We start from the raw sequence: 8,962 nt of genomic DNA, 5'->3' as shown, positions 1-8,962 counted from the left end.
GCTGGCCTTTTCTAACTCTGCATACAAAAATATCAATTTGGGAATGTCAAAAGAACCCTAATTTGGCCATTTTAGGTTGATATCTCCTTAGTATAATTTCCACAATTAAGTAGGTATTTGCAAGTGCAATTTTGTACATACATAACCCTGGCTGGAGTGTTAGAGGGTACCTTCTGATGCCCCTCATTTCTGTGTTTGAGAGGCTCTATTTCCCATTTTAAGTTGAATTTGTCATTGATAAAATTCATTATTGAAATGGCATTGAAACAGGAAGGAAGTGGGCAGGCCACAACCTTTGAAAGAATGAAATAGCCTGAGGATACAACATAACCTGATTAGAATCAAATGAGTCCAAGATGGCAGACAGGTGAACTTCAACTATACTTTGATCCTCAGTATATGCTTATTGTGGGCTTCCCAGGTGGTTCAGTGGATAAATAATCTTCCTGCAATGCAGTAGACTTGGGTCCGATTCCCAGGTTTGGAAGATCCCCTGGAGGAGGGCATGGTAACCTACTCCAGTATTCTTGCTTTGAGAATCCCCATGGACAGAGGAGCCTGGCAGACTACAGTCCATAGGATCACAAAGAGTCGGACACAACTGAAGCGACTGAGCATGCATTCATCATAACACATCAACAAGCTGAATGACACACTCAGAGGCACCATGACAGTTACAAGGTTGACCATCAAAGAGGTAATTTCATTAGCCTATGAAATTACCCAGCCCATAAAAGCTAACCACGCCACATTTCAAGGCTACACTCTCCCTCTGCATTGGCCCACACTGCCTATGGAATGTGTTTCTCTCTAAATAAATACACTTCTAACCTATCATTTTGTCTCTCACTTAATTCTTTCTGTAATAAGACATCAAGAACCAGGGCTTCATTAGGTCTTGAAACCAGATCTGTGATCTCAGTTAGTTGGAAGACTGTGGGTTTTGGTTGAGTTTGATTCCCAGCCACGTGGGTTTGTGTCCCAAACTGGGTTTTGGCTTGATTAGATTCTGACACATGGATTCAAGTCTCAATCTGGGGTGGACAGTTTCAGTGTGGTGGGCAAATGCAATGCTTGTGAGCTTAACTCCTCCAGGAGTCACCCCCAGAGTCATTTCAGCCCTCTTACATGTCTCAGTAACTCTCTTTGGCAGTCTAAGACCACCACAGGTGCTCAGATCACTGAATGGACAATTCTAATCTGAGCTCCCAGATGAGTAGGTGTTTTAATTAATGAGTGAATTTCCCTATGGGACTACTGCACAATATGAGGACTTGGCCTTCACCATTCCTATAAATTTCTCGGTCATCTTGCCTCTTCTTTGAAATAAAGCTCTCATGTGATATCTTCACTTTTATCCTGAAAAATTCTATAAGGGCAGCCAAATTGACGAAAAGCAACAGATCAGCCTCTTACCTAACTACTCAGCACAGATCACTCAGTCTCCTACAATGTTAAACCTCAATGTATTTCCTCTGAGTCCCACTCAATGTCTAAACACTGAGTGGGAATGCCCCAGTATATTTCAACTGCCCCCCTCCATATCTTTCAACTGGGAAGGGGTAGGTAACCTGGTCCACCATCAAATAAACCTCTGGACTCTCTGAGGATGTATAAGCCACCGCTGGTACTAAATCTACTGTTCCTCAAACCGTTCAGGTGAAGGAGGGAAATCCACACTGGGTCACTTCATAGTCACCATAACTGTTGACTAAAAAAGGATGCACAACATGAGAGTTGTGAGTTAAATTTCACTTGGGGCAAAATTAGGACTGCAGCCTGGGAGATGGCACTTCAGATAGCTCTGAGAAACTGTTACAAAGAGGTAGTGAGAGAATATCAATATATATAAGATTTTGGTGAAGTGGGAGCTCAATGCAATCAAGCACTTGTCTTACAAAAAGTTTTCTGCTAGTCACCAGGAATTGATGTCTCCATGAAGGGGTTTAGGACAAGATACTATTTAATGCTTTTCTAGACATGAGGAGATGCAAGGATTGAGATCATGAAATCAATTCCTGAAAATATCTGTCTAAAGACCTTTCTTCTAGTTTCCATGGAGCAAAAAATGCCTCATTCTCCAGCCTGAACTCCCTTCACAGTGTGTTGAAGGTCAACAGTTGCAGCAGCACATGATTCAGTCTCCACAGAGGCAGTTGGCAAATGCCCTTGACAAGCATCAATTGGTAGTTGACATAACCAAAAAACACTCACAGATTAACATTTTGGGAGACAATTTGTGCTCCCTGTTTCACCTTTGGATTAATGCATGCAGTTCTCAAATTTGCATTTAGCATCAACTGGAATGAGTGACATTATCTTAATGTTCATTTAAGTCAGAACTTATACAAGAAAAACAATGGTTGAATGAAGATGACTATTTCAGAGACTCAATAATGTTCATGCTGTTTTCTAATAGTGTATACAGCCATTTTAGTGGGTACAGATCGGAGTTTTTACAGTTTACTTGGAGTATTTAAAATGGAAGCAGTAGAGAAATAAGACAAGCTTTCAAGAAACTGGTATTTAAACTACATCTTGATGAAAACCTGAGTAACTCAAATGTACATAATGATTTTTTAAAAATACAGAATATGAACTACTCAAAGATGAAGATCTGTGGAAAAAGTATGACAAATATATAGAGAGGGGACTTACTGATAATAAAGGAGACTACTATGAAAGCTAGAATTGTTATCCTTATGGTTTTAGTATTTATGATGAAGATCCTGAAATCATAGCATTGGATAGAAGAGAATTTGACACTGCTGTTAATTCTGGATGCCAGGGACCAGCCCCAGCTGATCCAGGGTATTCGAAGTGGGGACGGCATCAGCGACATATTTATTTAAATATTTTATCAAAGATATAAAGAGTAATAGAATGAGGATAGCTCAGTAGGAAAATTCAGTGGAGAAAAAAGGCTGAGTAGCTTGGTTTATACAGGAGACCAATAAAACTTCAAGACAACAAGTTTGCACCACTTATGTAGGCCGCAGGTGTCCTTCCATTCTCCCGAAGGAGAGGAGACACTGAGGCCTCCCCGGTCGGATCTTAGAAGCCGAGGCATAATTAGTAAGCATGGTGGGTTCCGCGCTCCAGATGGAGACTCAGCCAGAATTTGGGAGAGAGAGCAACATGGGGAGACCAAGTTTTGGTGAACAAGGCCTGCACTTTATTTTCCAAAGTAGTTTTTATACCTTAAGTTGTGCATAGAGGATAATGGGGGAAGGGGTGGAGTCATGCAGGTACAGCAGTTCCTGGTCCTAATCGAAGCCAGGCTTTCAAACTTATCATATGCAAAAGTTCAGGTGAATTACATCATCTTCTGGCCAGGAGGCCTGTTAGCATTTTAAGAAACTTATCTTTCTCTAAAGGTGATTATTCCAAAGTCAGGCACCAGCCTCCAAAAAAGCATTGGACAAAGCTGCATTCCTATAGGGCAAAGGTGAGGTGGGCTCAATCAAGAAAAGAATTAACTCAAGGGTCCAAGGTTACAAACATTGAGGCTACTACTTACATTTCTATACACCCATTATATCAGTCAATACACTGCCAAGGACACAGTAGGTAAGGAGTATGGAGACTTAGCAGCAAACATTGGCCCAATAAGTGAAAAACCCTTCACCAATACAATTTCTAATCAATCTTTTAACTACTCAAAGGAATCGGTGTTTAGACAGTTTAGAACATCTCCTGCCTCTCACAGTTGGGAGGCTCTGAACAATCACATGTGGCCGGAAAAACCTATTCAGGCAGGCTAGAGGATTTCCAAAGGAGTTTGTAGGTTAAACACTGTCACACCCAGGAGTTATCAACTGGAGCTGTAAGCTAACTCTTTTTTCAGAGAGAGGCAGTGGGGGACAGCCCTCCCCCCCCCCGTAAAGTCAGAGGTGTAGGTGAAAGTACAAAGCAGAAAGTAGGCAGACTCTGGTTTTGGGGGTAGATGCTCGAGAATTTCCAGGGAGACTCCTGAGGCTCGATCCCGCCTTTGCGTATGCTGAGCCTCCTTCCTCATGACCTTTGCCACGGGTGGAGCTCACTCCCCGCATCTGAAGATCTGTGGCTTGTGAACTTTTACTCCCCAGGGTGTTCACATTGCCATAATTTGCCTCTCACATGGAAAGACTTTGCTAAAGAAGTAGATGGGTTGCTTCTAATTAGAGCTGTTAACTGTGGTGATGACAGAATGCTTTGCTGAATGAAAAGAGTCAACAGTTTTCCCAGCCTCTTCGATTTTAGATGTAGAATGGCTGTAGTGAAATATCACAGGCATAGATCAAAAAGAAAGTTTAGTGAATTTTGCCATGCAGCATGTTAGAAGCACAGTGACAGAATTATGGACAAGAAATTGTGTTAGCTTCATACAAACTGTGTTTTCTACTGGTATTAGCTAGCTGATCACTTTTTGTTCCAAAGGAGATTGTGTGACTTCACAAACAGGTCTAAGGTTAAGTGGTGTGTTGGATGGTCTTGTTAATGTAGAATGGATAGACTGTGCCACCCAGGACAATCTTTATAAAAGTTTGGATATACAAGTACTACTGCTTATTTTCCTTCTAGAGCCACTTTAAATAACAATGAGAAAAGCAGTGTCTTGTTTCTTACTTAATTGGATGCTAAAGAAATATATTTGGAAATAATATATTTGGAAATATTGGAAATAATCTTCCACATTTTAAACTACTTTCAGCAAACACAGTAGAGGGTCATTTGGCTCATCATCCATCAATGGCTTTTATTTTTTCATTTTGGAAAAAATGAAAATTTAATTGATCTTGAGTTGAAGAAACTAAAGCCTCTACTTAAAAATAAATGTATTCAACCATGTCTAGCAATATTTAAAGGACAAGTAATCAAATAATTTGGAATTCATCATGGAAAGAAGATTCTATATGATATGCTTGCCTTTGCCAAAGAAAGTGTTAATTCTCATCTTACCACACTTGAATCTCAACATTTTCCTGCCAATGACAAAGAACCATGGCTAGCTGATTTTTTTGCCCCTTGGTGTCCACCATGTAGAGCTTTATTGCCAGAGTTATGAAAAGCATCAAAGCATCTTTATGGTCAGCTTAAGTTTGGTACATTAGATTGTACAGTTCAGGAAGGACACTGTAACATGTGTAACATTCAGGCTTATTCAACAGCAGTGGTATTCAACAAATCTAAAATTCATGAATATGAAGGACATCACTTTGCTGAACAGATCTTGGAGATCATAGAGGACTTTATAAATTCTTCAGTGATTTCCTTGACACTGACCACTTTCAATGAGCTAGTTAAACATAGAAAATGTAAAGTCTGGATGATTGATTTCTAGTCTCCATGATGTTATCCATGTGAAATCTTAATGCTAGAATGGCCTAGATATTAACTGAACTGATCAATGTGGGCAATATAGACTGCCAACAGTATCATTCCTTTTGTGCCCAAGAAAATGTTCAGAGACAAGCTGAAATGAATTTTTTTCTCAAAAATCAAATAAAGCTAATCAATATCATAGTTACAATAGTTAGAATAGAGATGTTTATTCCCTAGGACTATGGAGTGTAGGATTTTAACCTAAATATCTACAGATCTAACACCTCAGACTTTCAGTGAAAAAGTTTTACAAAGGGGAAAACCATTGGGTGGTTGATTTCTATGCTCCTTGGTGTGAATCTTGTGAAAACTTTTCTCCAGAGTTAGAGTTCTTGGCTAAGATGATTAAAGAAAAAGTGAAAGCTGGAAAAGTAGACAGGCTTATGCTCAAACCTGCCACAAAGCTTATCCAACTGTTAAATTGTATCCTTATGAAAGGGCAAAGAGAAATACTTGGGGAGAGCAGATAGATTCCAGAAATGCAAAAGATATTAATACCTTAATATATGAAAATCTGCAAAGCCACAAAAATCATGGAAAGAGAAATATTAATGAAATTTAATGATGTTAAAAACGAAGAAAAATTGAAAAGAAATTGACAGGTGACATCAGAAGACACGTTTTCAGAATGTTACTATATAGGTGATGGGAATAAATGAACATTATCTTGGACTTCAAACTGCACTGCCTGAATTCTGTACAACATTGATATAAATGAAGGGTTTGCAGCTGTTTTCTATAAAGGACCTGATTATGAATATTTTAGGCTTTGTAGACCATATATAGTTATTTGTCACATATTTTGTTTTTGTTTTGTTTGAAAACCTTTAAAAATGTAAAAATCAATCTCAGATCCAGGTTGTACACAAATAGATCATTAGCCATATTCCACTCATGAGCCACAGATTGCTGACCCCCAGAAAAATATTTAGGTTGACTGTGTCAAACATGATACTGCTCTATGGTAAGTTATACAAAATGCACTTTATTATTTAAAATTTTGTGGCTGACTTGAAAAGAGAATTTGGTTTTCAGTCACCTGTTCTCCTAAAAATTCTCTGAAAATGATTCTTTGACCATGTATTTCATTTAAAAACAGACTCAAATGTGGGGAAATAAACAAGTCCCATATATTCATGCTAAAAAATGTGAATCAGCTGCATGTAAACATATATCCCTTCCCTCTTGAGCCTCCTTACAACTACCCCATTCCACCCCTCTAGGTCATCACTGAGCAATGAGCTGAGCTACGCTACTTGTTCTATACAGCAACTTCCCACTAGCTATCTGTTTTACATATGGTAGTGTATATATGTCACTGCCACTCTCTCACTTCATCCCACCCTCCTCTTCCCTCCCTGTATCCACGACCCCATTCTCTATATCTGTATTATAGCAAATAGGTTCATCAATACCATTTTTCTATAATCTATTAAATATGCATTAATATAGGATATTTGCCTTTCTCTTTTTGACTTACTTAACTTTTATCACAGACTCTATGTTCATCTACATCACTATAAATGACACAATTTTGTTCTTTTTATGGCTGAGTAATATTCTTTATACATATGTACCACAACTTCATTATCCATTCATCTGTAGATGGACATTTAAGTTGTTTCCATGTCCTGGCTATTGTAAATAGTGCTGCAGTGAACACTGGAGTTGTACTCCTTTTGAATTATGGTTTTCTCAGAGTATGTGCCCAGGAGTGGGATTTCTGGGTGGAATAGTAGTTTTAATTATAGTTTTTTATGGAAGCTCCATACTGTTCTCCATAGTGGGTATGTCAATCTACATGCCCACCAACAGTGTCAGAGGGTTCCCTCACCTCCACACCCTCTCCAGTAGTTACAGTTTGTAGATTTTTGATGGTGGTAATTCCAATTTGTGTGAGGTGATACCTCATTGTAGTTTTGACTTGCATTATCCTAATAATTAGAGATGTTGAGCGTCTTTTCACGTGTTTCTTGGCCATCTATATATCTTCTTTGGATAAATGTCTTATTTATTTATTTATTGGTTGCACTGGGTATCCATTGTGGTCTATGGGCTTCTCATTGCAGTGGCTTCTCTTGATCCAGAGCATGGGCTCTAAGAAAATGAGCTTCAGTAGTTGCAGCTCACAGGCTCAGTTGTTGTGGCTTGTGGGCCTGAGTGCAGGCTCAGTAGTTGTGGTACACTGGCTTTACCTGCTTCTCAGCTTGTGGACTCTTTATGAACCAGCAATTGAGCCCATGTCCCCTGCATTAGCCGGCAGATTCCTATTCACTGTGCCATGAGGGAGGTCTGAGAAATGTCTATTTAGGTATTCCACCTATGTTTTGATTGGGGTGTTTGCTGTTTTCATGTTGAGCTGCTTGAATGTTTTAGAAATTAATCCTTTGTCAGTTGTTTCATTTGCAATTATTTTATCCCATTCTGATGTTTGTCTTTTTGTCGGGTTTAGGGTTGCCTTTGCTGTGTAAAAACTTTTATATTTAGTTAGTCCCATTTGTTTATTTTTGTTTTCATTTTCATTACTCCAAGAGGTGGGTCAAAAAGGACCTTGCTGCAATCTATGTCCAACAGTGTTCTGCCTATGTTTTCCTCTTAAGAGTTTTATAGTGTCTGTCCTTACATTTAGGTCTTTAATCCATTTTGGGTTTCTTTTTGTGAATGATATTAAGAAGTGTTCTAATTTCATTATTTTACATGTAGCTGTACAGTTTTTGCAGCACCATTACTGAAGAGGCTGTCTTTTCTCCATTGTATGTTCTTGCCTTCTTTGTGATGATAGGGATAGCTTATGGAGAACAGTGCCAATGTTCATGGTCTCTGAAGGAGAAAATTTCACTCCAGGACCCAAAAGACACTGTCTCAGTCACTCAGGGCTTTGTGTAGCAAAGTTTTATTAGTTTAAAAATGATAGAGAAAGCCTCCAGCAAAAGGCACTGGAAGGGGGTAAGTGAGTACCTGCCTCACTAGTTTAAGCAGGGCATTATATCCTTTTCAACTGACTGTTAAGAATAGATAAGAACAGTTCAAGGCTGTACAAGTTCCATTAGACCCTTTCCCAAGGTATAGGTCCTGAGATAACTTCAGTAAAAGATTAGCCAGCCAGAAGGAACATGTTCCAGGCACTGTGTTTCTGGACCAGATGTACTATTGCTGAGAAACAGGCTCTCAGGCAAGATTTGTTACAATTATAATTATTAACATAGAATCTAAGAAAAGCATTTCCATGAGTAAGACACTCTGTGCTGTGTGGTCATTAGATACTAAAGAAAGACAAGTTCTTGGGTAAGATACATTGTTGCACAAGGCTTGAGGAAAGCATGAGTGAGAATGTTCACCTGCTCCTTAATGGGCCCCAGACTGCCTAAGCTTTAATCCTCTCAGTTAAAGGTGGCTTTGACCATAGGTGTGTGAGTTTATTTCTGGACTTTCTATCCTGTTCAACTGAGCTGTGTTTCTCTTTTTGTGGCAGTGCCATACTATCTTGATTACTGTAGCTTTGTAGTATAAGCTGAAGTCAGGGAGCCTGATTACTCCAGCTCTATTTTTCTTTCTCAAGATTGCTTTGGCTATTTGGGGTGTTTAGTGTTTCATGACA

At 39.1% G+C, this 8,962-nt stretch overlaps 1 pseudogene; it reads left to right on the top strand.

Annotated features, from left to right (window-relative positions):
• The first annotated feature begins 667 nt into the window (after positions 1 to 667).
• LOC139181554 (dnaJ homolog subfamily C member 10 pseudogene) lies at positions 668 to 5,926 on the top strand (annotated as a pseudogene).
• The last annotated feature ends 3,036 nt before the right edge of the window (positions 5,927 to 8,962 follow it).

Source organism: Bos indicus, chromosome X (genome assembly GCF_029378745.1).
Source record: "Bos indicus isolate NIAB-ARS_2022 breed Sahiwal x Tharparkar chromosome X, NIAB-ARS_B.indTharparkar_mat_pri_1.0, whole genome shotgun sequence".
NCBI classification, from domain to species: domain Eukaryota; kingdom Metazoa; phylum Chordata; class Mammalia; order Artiodactyla; family Bovidae; genus Bos; species Bos indicus.
The sequence above is the reverse complement of the archived record's forward strand: the minus strand, read 5'-3'. Positions and strand labels throughout refer to the sequence as shown.